The following is a 24,083-nucleotide window of genomic DNA, read 5'->3' as shown; positions in this document are numbered from 1 at the left end:
TAATTCAAACCGGCAAATACAAACAAATGCAACTGTTTATGCCCACTTGAAAATCCTAGGTTTTTACTTTACAAAGCGAACAATTGTCTTCATTTTTACAAAAGAAAAACGATATTACATTTCGAACAACTAATAATTTATAGAATTCGATGATTCCGTCGGTAACATCCCTTATCGTGTTTTCCACAGTCCTTCATAATGGGGAATAGGGTTAAAAAAAAAAAGAAAAAAGCTCGAAGAAGAATCGAAGTAATCGTCAGATCACATGGACCAGAAAGAAGAAGGTGTCTTCAAGAAAAAAAAAACGAAAAAAAGAGGGGTAAGAAAGAGAGAAATATAGATAGTTAGAAAAAGAAAGAAAGAGAGGATAGGACTTCCTGTTCTTCGAAGGAAAGCGAGAAAAGAGTGAGAAAAAAGGGGTAGGGGTTGAATAGGGTTGAGTAAGAGACGGTGAGAGAAAGGAAAAGAAGTTTGACGCTTCGATTTACGTTTTACAGAGTTAATTGAATGGCTCTTCTCATCCTCGTCTCTATAAGATCGCTTATAACGACAGGACTTTCTCTTTACGTGTGTATGTGTATGTATGAGTGAGTGAATGAGTGAGTGAATGAGTGAGTGAGCGAGAGAGAAGCCTATGGAAGCGCAAAATGGTTATTATCTCCGGTACCACAGACATAGCTGGCTGAGCTTCTGATTTAGTGGGTATCCTCTCGACTTAATCCGCACATCGAGCACTCGTTCGAATCCCGACCCCAACCCCCAACCCCTCTTGTGTCCATCGTCGCGACGACCACTTCTTCGACTTTAGCTCTTACCATCTAAAGAAGATCGTTCAAATTGGCCCTCGATGAGGAGGGAAATTCACCACCCGATAGGAAATTATCGAAGCGAATGCCTGTTTTGTACTACTCGATTTTCCCTCCCCCTCCCCATACCACCACCATCTACCAACCCCACTTTCTCTCCTAGCAATCTTAATTGTTCGAGAAGGAGGATAAAGGAGGATTTATGCTAATCCCGATAATTTCCATTCGACGAATGTATTTCGAATAGATGATAATAACTAAATATCTATCCTTCTTACAGTGAATTCACAAATGAACGATCATATTGATGAAGAAAACATAATAACATTAACCCATTGAACTCGAAATTATATTATTCATTTTACATATTACCATTTAACAATTTACAATGCAATTTCAATAGAAAAAAAGAAATCATATTGACGTATTATAAATTAATGACATATGCATAGTTAAAAGATAAATCATAGTTAATATGTGTTGTAGACTGAATTGAATTTGTTTCAGTTTTTAATTATTTTTCTATTGCCTCCGTAGCCCCATACAAAGTTTGAAAACAGGTCCTTGGATGGCCAATCGCCGGGCAAAGGATGACAACTGACGGCCGATCATTGACGTTTTCTAATGGCCCATAGAGGGCTGAATATCCAAATGATAACCCCGGCCCATTAATGGCAGTTATTATCGGCCCATTAATGGCAGTTATTATCGGCCCATTAATGGCAGTTATTATCGGCCCATTAATGGCAGTTATTATCGGCCCATTAATGGTAGTTGGACATCGGCCGATCTACGGCATTGTTTTCATCGACGGCGACTTTGTTCGGGGCGGAGCCTTCGAGTGCAAAGGGTTAATATTGGGTTGACAAGAAAGTAATTTCTGCTTGCACCAATGTTTGTTTCGTTATTCTTTTGTTATTGTTCGAATTTTTTTGTTCTTTTGAGATTTGGTAGTTCACACTTGTAGGTTGCTCTAGAAACAAATTCCTTGTAATTTTGTTTACAACTGTTAGTTTAGAAACAATTGAGTTTTATTTCACACTAGAAAACTGAAATTATATTTTCTTGCCAAACCAATAAATAGAAATTTGTTAATGTATGAGGTAAAGTAAAGATGATATTTAATTCAATTTTAAAATTAGACATTTTTCTTTCTTTTTTCTTTCGAATGAGATATATTTTTTTGAAGAACGTGAAAAGAAATGTCTAAAGTTTTCACACTTGTTTGTCATTCGCACAAGTATTGAGGATCGACAAACAGGTGTGACACTGTATAAATCCTGTATCTATTCTATCGAAAAGTCGATTTCCGATAATTCGTGTCAGAACATCAAGCACAAGGGTAAATAGAAACTGTTCAACGTTAGAGAAAGACAAGTGGGGAGGGTGGTAAGTGAAAGAACTTCTGTTCTGATATTCTGTTTTTTTTTTTTTTTTTTGACAATTTTAAGATTATAAAATGTGTATCTGTTTTTTTTTTTTCAAGCAATTAAATTATTGCAAGTATATATATATAGTTAAAGTAAAACTTCGAGATTAATATTAAACTCATCGAACGTATTGAAAAAATAAAAAATCAATTTTGGATGTTAATTAACCCTTTGAGTGTTGAATACTTTTACCTAAAATATTTTGTAGAAACGAAATTGTTTAATTAGTTAAAAGTTAAACGGGTTTGTTTATTATTAATTAGATTCTATTAATAAATTATATTTAATAATTAAATTTTTTCTTTACATATATATATAATTTAATTAATTAATATAAACATTACATTATTTTACATTAATATTAAACAAACACACGTATGCATCGATAGATCACTCTGATAATATTTACCAAACGCATATGTGTGTTCATAGAACTCAAAGGGTTTCTAAAACCGATGATTTATTTTTTATCTTGTTTCTTGTATGTAAAACATTTTCCAAAACATTTCCATAAACCCAAAGAGAAAATAATTTTCGTCAGTTACATAAATCATAAGAAAATCTAATATAAAATATATATCATAACGATTTAACACATAAACGATTTGTAGGAATTTGCATATCTTTTAGAATCTTTTACGAGATAAGATTTCTCTTCATTTAAATGATGAGAGAACTTTCCTATATTCATGAAACACAACATATCGAGTACACAAAGTGAGGAGGAGGAAGAGGAAGAGGAAGAGGGGGAGGGAAAGGGTATATTCACTAAAACGTTGAAATGCTCGTTGACGCGTTTTGCGTTTCCCAAGCTTCGTATATTCCGTTGCTTTTCGTGTTGTATACACACGTTAATCTCACATCGTAAGAAGGACATGGAAGGAAGGAAGGAAGGAAGGAATAGAAGAAGAAGAAGAAGAAGAAGAAGATCGGGAGTTTGAAACGCAAGGATCCACACAAGGAAAGGAAAGGAAAGGAAAGGAAAGGAAAGGAAAGGAAAGGAAAGGAAAGGAAGAGGTAGAGGTAGAGGTAGACGAGATCGAGTCCTTGAAAACTTGGCAGATGGATCGTCCCAGAGTAATGGCGTTTTCAAATGCTTTGCCTTGAATATCTAACCGTTTCTCTTTCTCTTTTCCCTAAGTCCCCACACCCCGTAGATCCTCTTCGGGCCTATCATCTCGAATCCAAGACGTTGCTGGTGTGTTCCTGACTATCTAGGAGGTACTCTCTATCTACTTCTACCAGAGGTAGAATCTTCAGACTTATCGTTCACGGATCCCGTATATATCTAGCTAGCTTGAGTCTCGATTTTCCTTCTCTTTTCTTGCTTATCGAATCTCTTTCTCACACTTGTTCCTAGTACTCACAACCCTCTCCACCCCACCCTGTATTCACACACGGAAAATGAAAAGGAAGATCCGTCCATGTCGTGTCTCTCGAATACTAAGGAGTCCTTAAAGACGTACCAACGTGAATGCGACAAGGTGGTGCATTTAAGAAAGAAGTATATCGAAAACGTCTCACAACCAATTTTCTCCCGAATTTCATCTTTGTGATGTGAGATCTTTGAGAGAGAAGTGTTTTATTTTAAATTAAATAAAAAGTTACCAGAGATGTGTGTTGTGCAGATGTTGGTTAAATGATTGTTTATTCATTTTTAATTATAATTATGTTATCTATATGTTGACACGACAAAACTACCTTAATTAAATTGATTAATAAACAAAAGAATATTCTAGTAATAGAATTATTACGTAGGATGCAAGATCGAAATACGTTTTGATTTGTAATTAAATCGGAGATGTAAGAAACCCTGATGCAACCGTTACCCCTCGTCGTACACATGTAGTCCTAGTATCTTTTCTTTTTTTATCCCTAGATATAATAGTATCTTTTTTTCAACCTTCCTCGCTGTGAATAAATACTAAACATGTTGTTACTGTTTCATGCAATGAAAAAAACACTGAAATAAAAATACAATTCCTTAATTTAGTAAAATATCAGTTATAACGTTGAGGGTAATTATTATAGTGGTCAAACTAAACATTAACAGGGATGAACGCGCTATAGTGTTTCTCGTCTACATGATCCCAATGATTCTCGTCAAATTCTCTTAGGATTATTACTTAGGTCTATGGCCCAGGGAAGGTCTCTTTTCTAATGATAGCCAACAGTAAAGACGATAAAGGGAACAGGTTCGTGTTAGTGGTGGTGGTGATGGTGTCGCGTTCGCAGTAACACACCCTGTGTCCTGTAGGATCCTCGACCGCATATCAAGCGGCTCCAGGCGTGTTGCAAGATTAATGAGAACCCGTCTCCTATGGTCGTTACGGACCTAAGACGATTACATCCTCCTTAAGTTTGCCTACCCTCCTCCACCTCCACCTACATCACCTACACCACCTACTCCTCCTACTCACCTTCTCTCTCTCTCTCTCTCTCTCTCTCTCTCTCTCTCTCTCTCTCTCTATGTAGACATATGTGTGTGTGTTTATCTATCTATCTATCTATCTATCTGTCTATCTATCTATCTATCTATCTATCTATCTATCTATATGTCTCTATCTCTGTCTTATACACAAGCGTCTTAATAGCTAAGGCCTGTCAGATATGCACCGGTTTAATTAGTTGATCTAACTTACCTTACCTTACGTTCACGCTCTACGGTAGAACGCGTTCTTGTCGTGACCTCTCATAGATGTCACCTTTGATGAGCGACACATGACGACAGAATCCTTGCTGATGAGAGAAACTCATCTCAGTGGATGGTTGGAGGATAGTAGATATTAAATTTCAAATTGAAGAGAAAAATTCTTTATTTTACATGTTCCAATGTTTTCATTTATTGGGTGGGGATGGATAGGTGGGTGGATGGGTTAGAGGAGGAGTATGGAAATGATAGAAAAATTTATTGCTCGTTTTATGCATTTATGCTCGATCGTATGAATATTTTTTTTAACATGTAATTTCATTTAAACGAGACCAGATAAAAAAAAAAAAATACCCAAGGACGTACGTGTTTGTTTTGCTTTTTCGTTTATTTAATGAATAAACTTTGTTAAAGGGTTAATGGATAAAAATTGATAAATTTGCGTTTGGGAAAAAATTGTTTATATTTAAATTATAAAGTTATAAATAATTATTAAAGGAAATATTTGTTATTAAATATAATCGAGTATTATCGGTCAATTGAGTTGTTTAATGGTTTAATTTATACAAAATTCCGAAAGTGGAGTTAATCGCTTTGACCTGTGTGAACACTTTATATATTATATAATGAAAAAGAGAGAGAGAGAGAGAGAGATAGATCGGATGGGTGGGAAGAGGGAGGAAAGCTATCATCTCGTTGCGTTATACTGCATTCCTTATCAAGCATGACTATCTTCTATCCTCTAAAGCTCCATCAACAACAACAGTAGCTTCCTACCTGTAGTATAGTGCGTGTCGCGACTATCAAAGAAGATTAGATATTACTTTATGATGAAAGGAATGACAGGAATACGTGCAAATTTGACTTGCTTGGTGTGTATCCTTGCTCATGCTAGCTTTATATATCCTTTCTCTAACGCTGATTAGAGCTTGCCTCTAGTATTATATTATATGTATATATATATACATTCGAATTTCTAGGAAACGCGCGAAGGTAACATTTTATTATGTAAATTTCATTTTTCTTTTCTCTTTGTAAAATATATATTATGCATTTTGATAGTACGTTTGATCAAACATTTGCGAATTTTACGACACTTTTGAAATTTTCTTCTTTCAGGTTACTGAAGAATTTTTATTTAAGAATAAGATTTATGATAGTTGATCTTAAGTTTTATATTAATTAATAAATTATATATATATATATATATATATATATATATATATATATATATATATATATATATATATATATATATATATATATAATATAAAGAATTCAAGTTTTGAAATTAGTTACGAACTGAAAGAGAAATCAAGGTAGAAAAAGAAGTACGAAATAAAACTTTAACTTTACACCTATATCTTTTCTCATTCCCGTTTTACACATTTATAAGTAAAGTACTGTAATTAGTTTTCCTTACGTTATTAGAAATATTTTAATTACCGACGATAAATCTTGTCAAGAATTAATAATTTTCTTTTTTTTGCTCTTTATTTAAGACCAATTTCGTATAGTTACTACGACCAGTCAGGATCGTTCGGATTACTTACTTACAATTAGTTCGTTGTCATTCACTCCCCCACCTGCTCCCTAATGAAATGATGTAATTGAATAATTTTCTATCGTGTCGAATATAGATGCCGAATTTACACGAGAGATCGAAACGGGGGTAAAGTCGAACGTCTGCGTATAATTTATGTATAACGATTAGCCGTAACCGTGTACTTGCATAGTACATAAATGCATACTTATGTATACACGTATCACACACATACACACATAGAGAGATGCATGCATGCGTGGCATATACGTATACATCCTTATACACGTATATATATGGTTAAAAGCGTTCCATATAATACTAGGTGCATAGAAGAGGGATAGCTCACTCATGACACTAAAGTCATTACTTTATTCCCCGTTTCAGTCCCACCCCCCATTTCCCCCTACTGTAACCGAGGGATGAAAGCGACGAGATCTGGCCGGTTGGTTATCGAATTTTAATAGCATTAGAATTAATAATGCTGCTGTTTACTGGACTAGCAGCAGCAGCAGCAGCAGCAGCAGCAGCAGTAGTAGTAGCAGCCTCGGTTTTAGTAGGCCGGAAGGGCAATCGAGGCCCTGGCCTACGAACATATACGTAACAGGGTGAGTGGTGGTTGTAGGGTTAGATTAAATTAATCATGTAGCTTCGAACCCACCCCTTTTGCTGGCCTGTCGCTCGATCTATGTGTTCAGGACTACGATGTTTAAACGTCAGAGTGTTTCTCACTCTCTCTCTCTCTCTCTCTCTCTCGCTTATTCATTCATTCATTCATTCATTCACTCACTCACTCATTCCTTCACTCTTGGGACTATGGTTATCCAAGGTAAATCCTTCGGGTGGTTCCCACTACTCCGATTGCTGTCACTTCGATTTTCCAGAGGTTTCTCTCTTTCCCTTCCCTTCCCTTTCCTTTCTCTTTCTCTTTCTCTCTAACTGTCTCTCGCGATCACGCTACAATGGTCGATGAATGTTGCACGAGCCGTTAGATTCGAGGACGCATTGCCGTTGGCTGTTTCGCGATGCGTTAATTCGGCAATAACGATCTGTCAGTTGGAAACAATAGAAACGGTGACGTACCCCTTGCACCTCCACAACCCCCTAACGTAGTCCGTTCAAATTCGACGTTTGTGTATGTGTATGTGTAGGGGTAGGGGTAGGGGTAAGGGTAGGGGGTATGTCACGACAGTACTGTACGGTATGCTACGATACGATACGATACGATACGATACAATACGATACGAACGATTTGAAGCATAGTATAGTCAGTCAGCCGTAACTAGCATTATTCTCTGGGATTTTAACCAATGTTGGATCGTTAAAACGAATTGATCTTTCGCATGGACCAACATCATACTTTTCTCTTTCTCTTTCTCTTTTTTCCTTCATAGAATTATCTTTTTTCTATGGGACAATATTATTTGAAATAAATCGTTAGAAATATATATTGAATTGGCAAGAAAGTCATTTAGATTTTCTAGTGTGAAATATTACTTTCTTGCTAACCCAATTATATATATTATATATTTGTATATTACAATATTAAAATTAAAATATTTTTATATTATTTTATAATATAAAATATATAATAATAAATTAATAATTAAATATATAAAATAATATATATATATATATATATATATATATATATATATATATACTTACTACCGAAATTACTTTTTTACCAATCCAATATATTTCTTTAGGTATTAACAAATTTTCTTGAAAGATTTCAAATGGTTCTTTTTTTTCTATTTTTTTTTCGTTACAAGTTACAAAAAAAAAATTGTTCAAATTGGTAGAATAAAATATAAATAAGATACTAAGGGATTACGTCATAAAGTCGAATTTGTCATTCTGAAAGAGTTTCATTTTCCTTTTTTTTATTCCTTGTTCCGTTTTTTTTCAAAAAAAAAAAAAAAAAAGTTCCCTCGCGCGCTAAATGAAACTGCGAATTCTTGAGACTTGCCTTTAAATAAGCAAGCTTAACATTTCCTACCAGTTATTTTCTTTCTTTCACTTTTATTCTCTCTTTCTCTCTCTCTCTCTCTTTTCCCTCTTTGATATTTTCCCTTAATAATTCTCTTTCTCTACTTTTCTGTAACCCATTCCATTCCCATCCCTTTCCACTTTATTCCCTTCTCTCTCTCTCCCTCTCTTTCCAACTCACTTTATCTATCTATTTATTTATATATTTTTTTTCTCTGTCCTCCTTTTTTTTTACTTTTTTTTTTTTTATTTATTTTCTTACAAAAAGGACAAATGGGGAAAAAACGAGGTAAAAATTTCGTCGCAGTAGGCTATCCCTGTGTCTTTTGTTTTTTTTTCGTAGTTATCATCCTAATTTGTAGCATCCTACTTACTTACTTACTTACTTACTTACTCACTCACTCACTCACTTACTTATTTTCTCTTTCTTTCGCAAGTAAAAAGGAAATTATGTTAGCCGCTTTGTTCTTTTTTTTTCTCTTCTTCTTTTCCTCTTCTCTCATTAAAAAAAAAAAAAAAAAGGAGAGAGATAAAAAAATGTCGTATTTTTTCCAAGTGTGAGACTAATTGTACGATTATGTTTTTAATAAAAATGATTACTTCTTTTTTTATTTTTATTTTTTTTTTATTTTATTAATTATGTTAAATACATTGACGTATCATTTAATATTAAAGTTAATTTATTTCTTATTTCTTGTATAATGTTAAATATAAATTATATTCGTAAAATAATCTATTGAAGAATTTGGTTTGTGTTAATGTCCGAACGAGGAAGATCCTCTTCCTGTAGTCATTATCGTTCATACTAAATCAACTTCCGGTTTTCGTAGATGCACATACTCGCTCATGGTTCGTATTATTATAGTGTAGAATATTCGATATCGTTCAACGTTCCTAATTTTCAACTATATTATTATTAAATGTTCTTAATTTGAAAACTGATGATATTATTCAATCTATTTAATTAACGATTATTTAATCTAAATTTAGTCATTAATTTCTTTTTAAAAGAAAATAATAATAATAATAAGAATAATAACGAGCATTAGGAAAATAATTAATTTAATAAAGAAAATTTGTATATAATAAAATAATTAAAACATTTTCCACATTATAATTTATTAGTAGTTTAAAAAAAAAATACTAAAAATTAGATGAAAGTTTAAAAGAGTGTAACAGAGTCTTTTTTTTCTCTTTAAGATCGAAACTTTGAATATCGTAAACGACTTTTATAAGTTAGCCATTGGAATTTACAATCGATCAAGAATGATATTAAATATATACTTACGTGAGAATTCTCAATGTCTAACGAAGCCTAACCTAGGTACCTAGTGAAGCTAAGGTAACGTAGAAAGAGATAGAAATATAGTTATACATCAGGTAATCTACTCTTCTTGTTAAAAGACTCGATGTACCCCCTTTCAGGTTAATTGTTTCTTAGTACGCTGGTAGTAGCGTCTGCTAGTATAGTGCTAATACTATTACTTCCTTATAGTAGCAGCTATTAAAAGTCCAGCTTCTGTTATACGATAGAAATAGGAATATATAGGTGGAGGAACAGGAACAGGAACAGGAAGAGAAATTAAAAAATGAACGATAATATTAAACTCATAACTTTGTAAGAAATTCAAACTAACCCCGACAAGTTTTCTATTTAATAAAATAGAAATTTGTAGATAGATATTTCAAATTCATTGGTGATTGTTCAGAAAAGTTCCATGTGCCAATTTTTTTTACGAAAAATTCAAATGCAATGTCATTTAAATTGTTTTTTAGTATATATTTATTAAATTATTTATAAAAGTACCATTAAGTTCTACAATCATTTCTTTATCTTTACAGATAACGTCTTTCCAAAATTTCTTAGGTTTTTTTTAGCAAAAAAAAAAAAAAACTTTATGCCATCTACTAAAAATTGGCACGAAACTTTCAGGACAATCCAATTATAATTTGATTAGTAATTATTGTGATAAGGATTTATCTTAATAATAATAATTAGATTATCGTAATATCACGTATATGTGCCTGAGGGGTTATGAGTGGTGGTGAAGTATTCATTACAATAATCGATCGCAAAATGGTAACAAGTAGCAGTAGGTGGTTCTGGACTGACGAAAGCTCGCGCCGAATTGGAATACGTCCAGCTGCAAATCACTCCTCAGGACATCCTGATTGTTCAGAGTTCCGTTATTGCTTGCGGACAATACTGTTCCAACGTAGTATAGTGTCTCTCCCAATGCTGGTTCTTGGCTCTCTTTGACAAACAAAACTCGTTCCACTGTGTTTCTATATCTTTCTCTCTCTCTCTTTCTCTCTCTCTCAATCTCAATCTCTCAATCTCTATCATCTCTTGCTTTATGAACTACTCTACCACGTTATGTAAGCTACATACATGTGTATATATATATATATATATATATATTTTACAGCTTAACAATCTCTCGATACACTAAGTGAAATTACTAAATTCTATTACTTCAAGCACTACTATAATAGATTGAAATGAATTTACTATGTATATGTATTATAAATTTGACAAATTATTATATAGTTTGATTATTTTTAATTATTTATTTATATAAAAATGTATAGATTTCGTTTGTAATTAATCGGTAATCATCAAAAATACTTAACGGATTGTACTGAAATGTTAAAAATTGATTTAACGCTAAAAATGGTATGATGACGATTTAGGTTTGAAATTGTTAATGAACAAATTTTGTTGCACTTTCTTTAATTAGTGAAATAAAAAAAGAAATAGAACAATGAAAAAATCATAGCTTGATCTGTAATAATAATTAATTAATTAATGTTTCTTATTAAACTTTGAACATCTTGTGTTGAAAAAATAAAACCCATTGGTCGATTAAGTAAATGGCTTGGAGAGATTTAGTTTAAGTTTGTTGGGATTTAGTTTTGACTTTTCCTTTATAGTAGAATAAGAAAAATAAAAAGGTAAAGAGAAAAGAAAAGAAAAGGAAAGGAAAGGAAAGGAAAGGAAAGGAAAGGAAAAGAGATCTAATCGCGTTGTGGGAAAGTTCAAAAAGTATGAGATTTGAATTTTTCATAGCGAGATAAGGCAGACCGTGCTCGCTCGACGTGTTAGTACCGGTAACGATAAATAATGTGAGCCGATCGATCATTCCCGGAAAGTTTTACAACCCTTTTAAGAAGGAACGAACAACGCTTGGGGTTGATGGTGGTGGTTGCTGCAACCAAGGTGGTTTTGATATCTAACGAACCACCGTTACCTTTAAACTATCATCGTTTTCTTTCTTCTCTTTTTGGGCCATGTGAGAATACGTTTTCTCGGAGATACGGATTTATAGACATGAAAGATATTATTACTTGAACCAAAAAAAAAAAAATAAAAAAAAAAAATTACCAGAGAGATATGATAATATAAAAGAAAAATTTCATATTGTAAAAAGAAAAATGAATATGTTTCATTTATTTATCATTTTTAGCAATGTTTTACAATATTTTACGCGACATTCATGTATATATATATATATAGGAACCATTAAAATTATAATTTAATTTCAAAGTAGTTTAAAGTTTAAGTACTAAGATGTACATCCTCTTTCAAGTGAATTTTCTATTTGAAGAAGGAATATTTTGAATGTTACGAAGACATTTCTCTTTCTCTCTCTCTTTCTGACTGTCGCGAAACCACACTTTCGGTCATTTGACCTGACCCGAAATCCCGGGAATCTGGGAACTTGAGGATGTAATTGTTTAATCTATCCGCATAGCGTAGTGGTACGTCTCCGTCTGCACCGCTGGAAACTATGTGTCAAGTACACAGATTGAATGAACTTCGCTAACTCACCGGTACGCGTTCGTTCCTTCCCACCTACATATAACCTACCTACCTACCTACCTACCTACCTATACCTACCTACCTATACCTACCTACCTACCTACCTACCTAGCTACCTTCCTTTCTTCCATCTACGTCAACAACGTGTTCTAAAGTTCGAAACTTTCGGACTCTGGTAATGTTCAACGATTTACAAATAAATATTTATTTCATTCTATTTATAATGGTACTTTTTGATGCAACTTTTAATAATAATAATAATAATAATAATAATAATATAAATTTATAGTTGTTAAATCATAAATATCAGTTATAGTTGATTAGTTTAATGGGTATCAAAACGTTTGATTCTTTCAATGATAATGTAGCAACATTAAAAGCTGTTTTTTTGAGGACAATTTCAAGAATCTAACGATAGATATTATTATGGTGTTTCTGCAAATTCCTTTTTCCCATCACCACCACCACCACCTTCTCTTCCTCTTCCACCCACAATTTTGATTAGTTTAACTAAATGGTTACCAAAACGATTGATTCATTCAATGATGATGTAGCAACATTAAAAGCTGCTTTTTAGTATCACTTCAAGAGACTAATTAGAGATGGTATTATGGTGTTTCTACAAATTCCTTTTTACCCATCACCACTACCACCTTCTCTTCCTCCTCCACTCACAATTCCCTCCTTTCTCTTTCGATGAAGTTTATTTAGCGCAAAAGCGCTTCTTTACGAGGAGTAGTAAAGCGAGTATTATAACTCCCGAGAGACAAATAACCACCCCCACCATTAGAAACACCGATGTTACTAGAAAAGGGGTTTTGCCACTAGACGGTGATGATGTTAGTGCCATTGCTACTTTTGCTGACTTCTCTCTCTCTCTCTCTCTCTCTCTCTCTCTATCTCTCTCATATCTCTCTCATATCACTTGGTCTTATAAATCGAGACGCAAAATCATTTCAGACATACAAAGGAAAATTGTGGAAAGGAGAATAGGAGCCAAGGGACGACGGGAGTTGGGTGGGGGCGTGGGGAGAGGGGGAGGCGGAGGCGGATGAAGGAAGAGAATGAAACAGAATGAAATAGAGAAAGAGAAAGAGAGAGATACAAAGCAATTTAGCTAGTCGGGTGGATTTGATAATGAGCCTAAAGAGACAGTAGAAATCCTGGGTTATATTACAAGGATAAATTCGTTCGAGCGAAATGGACGCAACTTGGTGAAGAGGAAAGTGGTTTCGTCAAGGTACAACGATGCCATCTTATCGATGTTTCTTCTCTCTCTGTCTTTCTTTCTTTCTCTTTGTCTCTCTGTCTCTCTCTCTCTCTCTTTATTTCCTGTTTTCATCCTTTAGTACATATGTAAGAGATAGAGAAAGAAGATACCGAGATAATTTCAACGTTGTATAAAATACTTCTTTAGTGATCTTACCGCACAAAGATCTTCGAAGACTACGTACAAATCCATTTGGATTTTACATACATATATAATGTATGTATGTATGTATGTATGTATGCATGTATTATTATTATCCTTTGAGTTTCATTCTAGAATGTTTTTTATCCTTTAAATGATTAAACCATTTTTGTATTACTTTTATTTTTCTGTTATTTTGTATTTTTTTTTTTTTTTTATTAACGTTAGTAACGTAAGTTGACCCATGCAAAGATGTTTTTATTTTTGTTCTGTTTTATACTTTTTATTTTATATTTGTTTTATCCATACGATAAATGATTAAACCATTTTCGTGTTATTTTTATTTTTTGATCATACATTCGTCTTTTCTCTTTTTTTTTTTTATTAATTCGTACGAAATGTTAGTTGACCCATGTCAAGATGTTTTTATTTTTGTTCTGTTTTATTTTTTACTTTACCTTTTCTATCTAACGATAAATGATTAAACCATTTTCGTGTTACTTTTATTTTTTGATCATACATTCGTCTTTTCTTTTTTTTTTTTATTAATTTGTACGAAACGCTAGTTGATCCAAGTTTTTATTTTTGTTCTATTTTATTTTTTACTTTACCTTTTCTATCTTACGATAAATGATTAAACCATTTTCATATTATTTTGATATTTTCCTTTCTTCATTTTTTTTTTTTTATACATTTGTTTTTCCTTTTATTTTTTTATTAATTCATACGAAACGTTATTCGACTCATTCTAAGATAATTATTTTTTTTTTTTTCTTTACAACGATACGAAATATAAAACAAAATGATCGTACAATTATAAGAGAGAGAGAGAGAGAGATGAAGATCCTTATTTAATGGATTCATTTGATTACACGTATTTTTCTTGATAAATTTATTATGAATTAAGAAAAAAAAAAAAATAAATAAATAAAAAAAGAATTCTCCACCTGAAATGAATTTATTTCTAAAAAGATATCTATCCTTAGGTAAATGAAAAAAAAAGAAATAAAAAAAAAAAAAGAGAGAAATATAAGACGTGCGCTCGAGCAGGTTGTAGATTTGAAATAATATTCTAGCGTGTTTCCCTTGATTATGCTCTTATTTCCTTCTTCAGTGTAAGCACTCAAAGGTTTCTTCTGCTATTAGATGAAATTAGAGAAAGATAAAAAAAAAAGGAAGGAAGGAAGGAAGGATGGTTTCAACGAAATAAAAAAATAAAATGAACAAATAAAAAAGAAAAAAGAAAAAGAAAAAAAATAACAGGAAACCATAAAGATGGGATTCTACTAGGCTTTTCGTTCTCTTTTCGATATCTTCGAAAGTACCGAGTGTGCTAATGAATTTAATTTAATTGGTCTTCTTCTTCCTTCTCCTTTTTCCTCCTCCTCTTCCTCCTTCATTTCCTTCTCCTTTTCTTCTTCTTCTTCTTCTTCTTCTTCTTCTTCCTTCTTATCATTTCTATTCGTCGTTGTGAAAACGCGGAAAAAGCTCGTTTCATTCTACCTGGAAGATTGTTATCATAGAAATTCATTTGTACCTTTTGGACATCAGGTGAAAATTATTTCTTATTACTATCACCCACCACAAACCTTCAAAACCCAACCCTTTCTTTCTTTTTCTTTTGCTTCTTCCTTTTCTAGCCCTTATCATTGTTTAACCTTTTCTTCTTTTTTCTTTTCTTTTCCTGAACGCGTCAGACTTATTCGAACATTATGAATAAAAGAAAAAGTATGAGCACAAAAGATGTGGATTGAAGTGGGGAAGGAAATAAATGGAGGAAGGGTTGGTTGGTTGGTTGGTTGGTTTTGTCGATAATGATGGGCTTTAACTAGAGAAGTGCTTTTGCGTTAAACGAAAGAACTCATCTTGATTATCGACAGGTGTTAACCGATTTCTGACAGGTAGTTGTCGGTGACGACAATACGAAATAATTCGTATAAATTATTTTCCACGTCAATGATGGGCCAAGAAGAAAGTTACGAGGGTGGGGGAGAAGGGAGAAAGGGGGAAGGGGAAAGTGGATCATTGAGTATCTGAAAAGGAAAAAAAGGAGAAAATAATTTTTTATTGGTTCCTTTTCTTTTGTTTGTTTGCTTTTTTTTTTCTGAGTGAAATGTGTCCTCCCTTCCTATCCTGGGAATTTTTTGTGTGTAATTCTATTGTTATTATTTTCAATAAAATGTCGAAACTGTCCATGTATCAATGTGTCTAGTCAATGTAGTTTCATCGAATGAAAAAAAGAAAAAAAAGAAAAAAAAGAAAAAAAAAATTTGATAGGTTGAACTCGTGTACGTCATCAAGAGGTAAAATCATTGCGATCTGCCTTTGTCAGAGACGTCAATGGGGAGAGAACCCTTTTTTCTTTTGGCAATATACTTTTTAATTCAATATATAGTATGTGTAATATTGTACCATTGCAAAAAGCAAAATATCGATCTATCGAATGCTCTAGCTACCGGTATAGATGATATTGAAAATTTTATTTTCACGATTCTTTGATGAGAACATATTTTTTTCTTTTTTGGAAGAGTTGTCCATTTTTGATGGCTATTTAGATATCTATAAAAATTCAATTTTTAATATATTTTTTGTTTTCAATACATATATTTTTACTTGTTCTTCATTTTATTATATGTATGAATAGTTGTAGTTTTTTAGAACAAGAAATTATATTTTTATATATTTGATTGGTGTTTGAAAGTTTTTTTGGTTTTTTTTGTTGTTGTTTGTTATTAAGAAAAATCATTTATTTTTCTTATATTATTTTGTTGAAAAATATATACAATATATTAATAATATATAATATATATTTAATATAATAAAAATTATATAGAAAATATATATTATATTTAAATTAATATAATAAATATAATTTAAATTTAATTATATTTTTATATTAATTATATTATATAAAAATCAAATTTACATTTAATATGATATAATATAATATATATATATAAATATTATTTATTATTTTATTAATACAATTTTTTTATATTAATTTTTACACGTATACATATAGTATAAAATATATAATTACATAAATCAAAATTATTAATAAAAAAAAATACCAAAGAATATAATTTACATGAACAATTCTCACACGATTGTAGCGGGCCAATGAAACAATCAAAATGAACATAAACGTGTAACTTACAATTATTTTTGAAGTTCCCATTGAAAATGTAATCACATATATACACATATAGAATTATATTCATACTTATATACATATATATAATTTGCATAAGAGTTGATGTGTTCGAGTAAAATGGTTCAGCTAAAACTGGTTGCAAAACTACACATACTACATACCTACAGCCAAAACCAAGGACTACGATATAATTTTCCGGAAAAGAAGGAAACGATTTACTTGCTCGTCCGTAGTTCGCTTCAAAATGGAAGCGGTATCGCGCGTAATGCACGTACGCCGTTAATAAGAGGCTCGCAATTAAAGCTGAATAATTAAACGGTCGTTAGTCTCGAGCACCTGCCGGAATAACGCTTCTCGTAATAATGAAAACCAAGTACCAAACTCTGAAGTCCATCCGGCGAGAAACTAAATCGTTATTTAAACGTGTTATATTCATTTTAAATTCCTACCTGTTCGAATTGTCAAATTTGTTCCTCATAAGTGGCTAAAGGGGGGATGAGAATGGTGATACCTTTCAATGAACGATGACTACAAATTTGAGAGAGTGTGGGGGGAAAAGAATAAGGAATTTTGTCACATCAAAGGTTACACGTTATTTATACACACACATACACATACACATATACACATATATATATATATGTTAGAACAAGGGCTCGTGTTGCGTTGGTTTTATAAGCGTGCCTTAATAATAATCCCTTCCCTGCCGTGTTTACATAATGGCAAAAGCTAAGCGAAAATTATCATTTGATCGTGCAACGACCGTACAGAAACCTGCCTTGTTTTATACAGAAACCAACCTGGCCATTTTTATTAAACGTGGTATCAAACACAGCTTGGACTCCGCCCAGTAACTTACATAGCATACACACACACACACACGTTGATAAGTATTATGCTATACCATCTAAGAGAAAGAACACTCATTTTCTGGCTTTACGTTATAGCGATCTTGTTTTTATTTTTTCCCCTCTATTATTCTATTTTTTTCTTTTACTTCATATTACACATTAACAATATTAGATTTGAACTTTGATTTAAATAAGTAAATCATAAAATTTATTTCAACTGAATTATTACAATTGAATTGGGTAGCTCTGAAATAGAATAAAAAATGAATGTGTGTTTATATGTGTTGTTTTTAAAAATAATTATACATTATAATTTTTCATATGTTTTTTTAATTACATTTAATATTTTGTGAATAAAGTATAAAGGAAGAATTTCATGTAGATTATAACTGTTGTTTCTTTCATTATTGCACCATGTAATGAATTGTTTTTATATTTATCTTGAATAATTGTATTAAAATGTAAACACACACACACACACACACACACACACACACACATATATAAATGCGTGTTATTTCTTTTAGCACATCACACATTCAATTGTAATTAATAATATCTTTTATGACAATAGTAATTAAGGAAAAAATTAAGTACTTAATCAATATGATGAACAAATATGAGTTTTGAGCAGGATAAGATGAAAACAATGTCAAATTGGTAATGGATCATTTGGTACGAAGGAAACAACTAACCGTGTAAATATGACAGACAACTTTAATTACGATCGATGCTTGGGTTTAGATTCTCATGGGTTTTGTACACAGAACTCTACGGGGGTAGTTATGAATCGAGTACACACATGACGTTTTGTATTTATAAAACTGGCGTGTCGCTTATTCAAGTATTAGCATAACGATCCTTCCTTCCTTCCTTCCTTCCTTCATTTCTTTCCAGTTGCATGCATTTTTCATACACGTATGTATGCACGTGTATAATACACGGTTACCATCAGATAACGAATACGCTTCATCTCTTTCTTCATTCATCTACGAGGGGTTGGTAGGGGCTTGAGGATCATTCGTTCAACGTGTTAGACACTTTTATATACGTGCCAAGATAAATTTCATCTAGATTGCTGTTATTGTTCTTCTTTTTCTTTTTCTACTTCTTGTTTGTCATTTTTTTATTCAATGTTAGTTAGAAAAATGAGAAAACATTGATAAGAAATCTAATATCAAGAGTTTTCGCAAATGTAAATACAAAAATTACATGGAATAAATGGAATATCGATAAGTGAGAAATAAACTGGTTTCAAAGGGTACAAGTTTAAACTTATGCATATACATATATATATATATATATGTGGATATGAGTGAGTGTGTAATGTGTAAACAGAGATTACTACACATCTTCGTAGTTTGGAGAATCATAAATTAGTACTTAGGTACTACTACTACCTACTACTACTACTACTACTAGTCTCGTTGCTTCGATTTCAAGCTTCGCACCAATTTGCATAAAGTTGTCAACGGCTTTCCCGTATTTCGCGTCCGTGCACTCGTATTTTAATTAAATTCAAATGCAGATTAAATTAACGCCATAAACCGCAGGAGTCCGAGCGTAAGCGTCTCCTTCACCAGTAGTTGGACATCTCTCTCTCTTTCTCTCTTTCTCTTTCTCTTTCTCTTTCTCTGTCTCTTGTTTATTTTCAACTTTTACAACGACGACGACGATCATTTCGTAACTCCCGTTCGAGTAAATGTCGATTAGTTCAGTCGTCTGAGTTATCAAAATGTGAATATAATGAAAGAGAAAATATTCAACAATTTATTCTGATAATTTGACACTTGCATCAATTTTTTGTTTCTTTTTTGACGAGCATAAGTACTCGAATTAATTACATTTGATGGTTGACAAAAGGGGGAATGAATGGGGGATAGAAAAATGTTATATTTGAATGTAAAGAAAAATAGAAATATGAAGAAGTGAGAAAAAGGTTGGGGTTGGGGTTTGGGGGTTGAGGTTTGGGGGTGTAGCACTTGGATCACGCATGGGGACACCTCTTTTGGGATAATTTTCTCAGTACGAATAATCGAGTGGTAATTTATCGTCTTGCTTAATTAACTCACGATCGTTAATGAGCCCCTAGTGGGTTAAGGAGGAGGAAAGGAGGAGGTTGGATTCACCGTGTTTAATCCTAAAAAGCCGTGTTTGTGTAAGGGTCGTAAAGAAGAGCCCCCGAAGTAACGGCGAGAACGTAATTTAGGCTGGATTAACGACCTCAACACGGTCTTTCAATTACTTCCTATCCAAAGGTGGGACGAAAACCAGTTCCTTTTAACCCAGTCGTTTTAAGAACCATCTTCTTTTATTTTTTTTTTATTTTTTAGTTCAATTGAAAAAAAAAAAATATTATATTTATATCAAGCGTTTGTATTTGGAATAAAAAAAAAAAACAAAAACAAAAAAAAAGGAAAGGGTAATTGACCGATCTTGAATACACTCGTGTTTTGCACGTTTAATACAAATTTATATATTTAATTTATATGTTTAATTTATATGAATTATTTGTGTGTTTATTAATTTTTTATTTTACTAATGGATTGAGACAAGTTTTGAACGTAATATATGGTAAGGGATTTTTTGTGTAAATTAATTTTATTTAAAAAAAAAAAAAAAAAAATAAATAAAAAGGAATTATAAATATTTTTTTTTTTGTCGAGGTTCCAAACTTTTCAACTCATCTTTTTATTTACATTTTGTTATCATTTTTGTACAATTATTATAATAATAATAATTTATTTATATATTATTACAATTGAAAAAAGATTAAAATATTATTTTTTTTTGTACAATTATTATAAGAATAATTTATTTATACATTATTATAAGTTAAAAAAATTAAATTATTATTCATATATAGGATACTAGTATCTTGTTTATAATAAAAGAAATGAATTTGAATAGAAATGTATGAGAAGAACGTAGGTGAGAAAGATGAGACTTAGAAAAACTAAGAAGATGATCATAAAAAATGATTTATCTTTGAAGATAAACAATTGTCATAAGACAGGTGCGATTTACGACGACTTACTTTATGACACAAGCCTAACTAGTTGTTGGTTTGTCGTTGTGACGATCGTAGAAGAAATTACATTTAAATAATGCATACTACTACTATACTCTCTCTCTTTCTCTCTCTCCTACGGCATATGCAATTCATGTGTGTTACACCTCACGTTGGGACGAGAAAAAAAAAAGGAAAAAAAAAAGGGTGAAGAGGGTTGCGCGGTATTTCAATGAATTTTAGAGCTCGTACTCTTCTTTCAGCTAACCTATTCTTCTTCATATTTTTTTTTTCAAGAGAGAGAGAGAGAAAGAGAGTGAGTGAGATAGAGGCAAAGTAATTCAAAGCAAACGCGAGAGTAATAGAATTTTATTAGAATTCGATGCTATTGCTTCTCTCTAGAAGCTTTTATCCATTAGAACGGATATGGTTTTTTATTTTTTTTTTTATTTTTTTTTTATTTTTTCCCTACATATGGACCATACGTATAAATACACACACACACACACATACTCATATATATATATATATATATATATATATATGCGTTACTAACACACAAATATATTTGAGTATACATATAGGTAGATCGTGTGTAGTTTTTCTTTATTTTGTATTTGCTTTTTGCTACGATCAACGGAGATGATTCTGTACGTTCATTCGTGTGTTGGTTCGTTCGTTCGTTCATTCGTTCGTTCGTTCGGTGGTCTCGAACGAATTGCATTCTAAATAATGCATCATTCCTCGGAATGTTTTGACCGGAATCTAAAAATATAAAGAGAAATATAAAAGTGATGTGTAGTTAGAATGAAACTGCTCGTTTCTATCTACAAGTAAAACTGCCAATGAGTATTAGAAATATTATGGATAGGTAATATCGCAGGTTAACGATGGAAAATGTGATTGCAGATATACCTTTTAACTATTTTTAATGTTGTTTTTTTTTATTCGAACGATGAACGTGAATCGTTGTTACATTTATTATAACTTATTCGAAACGTTTTTATTATATATTATTATATATTTATATGTAATATAATAATATTTTTATATTTCTATTTTTTTAATAATAGTATCTCTTATATTTTATTATATTTTATTATATATTTATTATATATTATTATTATATATAATATAATATAATATAATAATATAGTATAATAATATAATATATAATAAATAATATAATAATTATATATATATATATATATATATATATATATATATATATATATAAATATATTTTTCAAAATAATTAATTTGTTTCATAACATTTTTTCTTTTTTCTATTCCTTACTACCGTAAAAATAATACGAGTCTTGTTATAAATTTATTTGACATTAATTAATATATAAAATTTTGTATTTTATTGAAATATTTGCGACAATTTTTACTGCAGTTTTATATAGTATATATATATATATATATTTATATTTTCTTTACACGCTAATAATCTATGTTAATATATGTTAAATACTTGTCGTACTTTATGCATTTTATTTAACTTTTCCGTTCAAATATGTATGATGATGTTAAAACTAAAGTGTGTTTTATTAAAAGTCACGTTACTACAATGTTCTCTTTTTATTATTTTTTTTTTTTATTTCTCTCTCTCTCTCTCTTTCTCGTGTGTTTTAACTTCTCAATGTTTTTTTTTTCTTTTTCTTTTCATTTTTTTTTTTACAGTTGCTTTAATTTTATTCAATTTTACTTGCTTTTTTTTTCTCTTCTTCTTCTTCTTCTTCTTCATACTCCACGTTCTTCGCTGCTATGCATATATATTTACTAATCATCATAGTAATCTTCTAACTTGGTGTCTGCAAACTTCTAACTTATTCCTAATACATTTACAGTTATTTCACTTGCTGTATATTTACTTATACTGCTGTTTTCTTATCCGGTATATACATTATACGATATTCATGTGTTGTTTTTATTTATTTTTTATTTTTGTTAAAAGTGTTTAAATAATTCCTATAAGATGTGTTTTCATGTAAATATACCTAACACACGAAAGAAGAATACTTTGAACAAATTAACCAATTAAAATTGTGATCGACGAGTATACTTGTCATGAGATATATACTCGATTCTGGTTACACAAATGTTTAAAATGAATTTTAAAAAGATATAAATTTCATTCTATTTGTGTATTATCAATTATATGAGACACCTTGTATATATTATATTTAAACTTAAATAAACGTGACGAGTATACTTGTCATGACGTATATACTCGATTCTAACGACACAAATGTTTAAAATAAATTTTTTTTTTTTTTTTTTTTAAACAAATTATAAATTTCATTCTATTTGTATGATTAATTATATGAGACACCTTGTATAAATTATATTTAAACTTAAATAAAACGTGAATAATTAACTTGCATAGTCACAAGAAATGACGTAATTAAAGTTTATTTAATTATCCGATATATAATCTAAAGAGGAAACACACATTTTCCCCCTATTTTAACCCTTATTTATAACCCTTATTATTATATTAACTTTTATAATATATATATATATATATATATATATATATATATATATATATATATATATATATATATATATATACACACACAGTAAAGTTTGTTCATTCGCGTAACGATTGCAAAACCAAACTCAGTGACCTTGCATAATCGAATCAAATGGGTGTTATTTAAATGACACCAGATATAACAGAGTTGTTGGATATTTATGTTAAAAGATAAATTTAATTAAAAAAAAAAAAAAAAAAAACAAATAATCATAGTAAAACGTTTAACATTTTTTTTTCTTTACAGAACAAAGTTTATCATTGAACTACTAGTGTATAAATACGGGGGCTGAGAGGGTGAGGAACAATGGGTGCTGCGTTAAAAAAAGAGACAAGAAGAAATGTAGAAACAAGATAAAAAAAATAGGATAATAAAACGTTAAGGTAAGAAGATTGGATAGAAAGAAATAAGAGAAAGAGAGAGAGAGAGAGAGAGAGTGAGAGAGAGTAAGAAGATGTCTGGATACCTTAAAGTCTTGAATAATGATTAAATAAAAGATTTTCCATTTGAGGAATGCCGAGGAAAAAGGATCTTTAACAAGATCCTTCTTACAAATGCCAACTTACAAACTTATAACGTTTTAATGATTAATTAATTATTTTTCAAGTGGCCCAAGTAAAATATCAAAGTTTCTTTCTACTCCTCCTCCTCCTCCTCCTCCTCCTTCTCCTCCTACTTTTCATTCAAGTTTGAATAAATAGTCAAGAAGGTTGTTTTCCACGAAAAATGATGGATAATTGTTTTTCAACATTTAATAACGAACGTGAACGAATCTGAACAGAATTGTAATAATAATACTTTAATTTTTGTCATTTTCACGAGGATACAAAAAAAAAAAAAAGAAGAAGAAGAAGAAGAGGAAGAATAAAA

General features: G+C 31.0%; 1 protein-coding gene across 1 annotated transcript in view; it reads left to right on the top strand.

Annotated features, from left to right (window-relative positions):
* Nucleotides 1-24,083, top strand: part of Pgant9 (polypeptide N-acetylgalactosaminyltransferase 9) — a 211,527-nt gene that overhangs the window by 33,889 nt on the left and 153,555 nt on the right. The window contains exon 2 of the transcript XR_016176034.1: nucleotides 23,460-23,596. The gene's annotated coding sequence lies outside the window, so the exon portion shown is untranslated. The remainder of the gene's footprint in view (nucleotides 1-23,459; nucleotides 23,597-24,083) is intronic.

Source organism: Polistes dominula, unplaced genomic scaffold, assembly GCF_049000335.1.
Source record: "Polistes dominula isolate Pdom_NZ unplaced genomic scaffold, Pdom_raw_medaka contig_79, whole genome shotgun sequence".
Taxonomy (NCBI): domain Eukaryota; kingdom Metazoa; phylum Arthropoda; class Insecta; order Hymenoptera; family Vespidae; genus Polistes; species Polistes dominula.
This window is presented reverse-complemented; position numbering and strand designations above follow the sequence as displayed.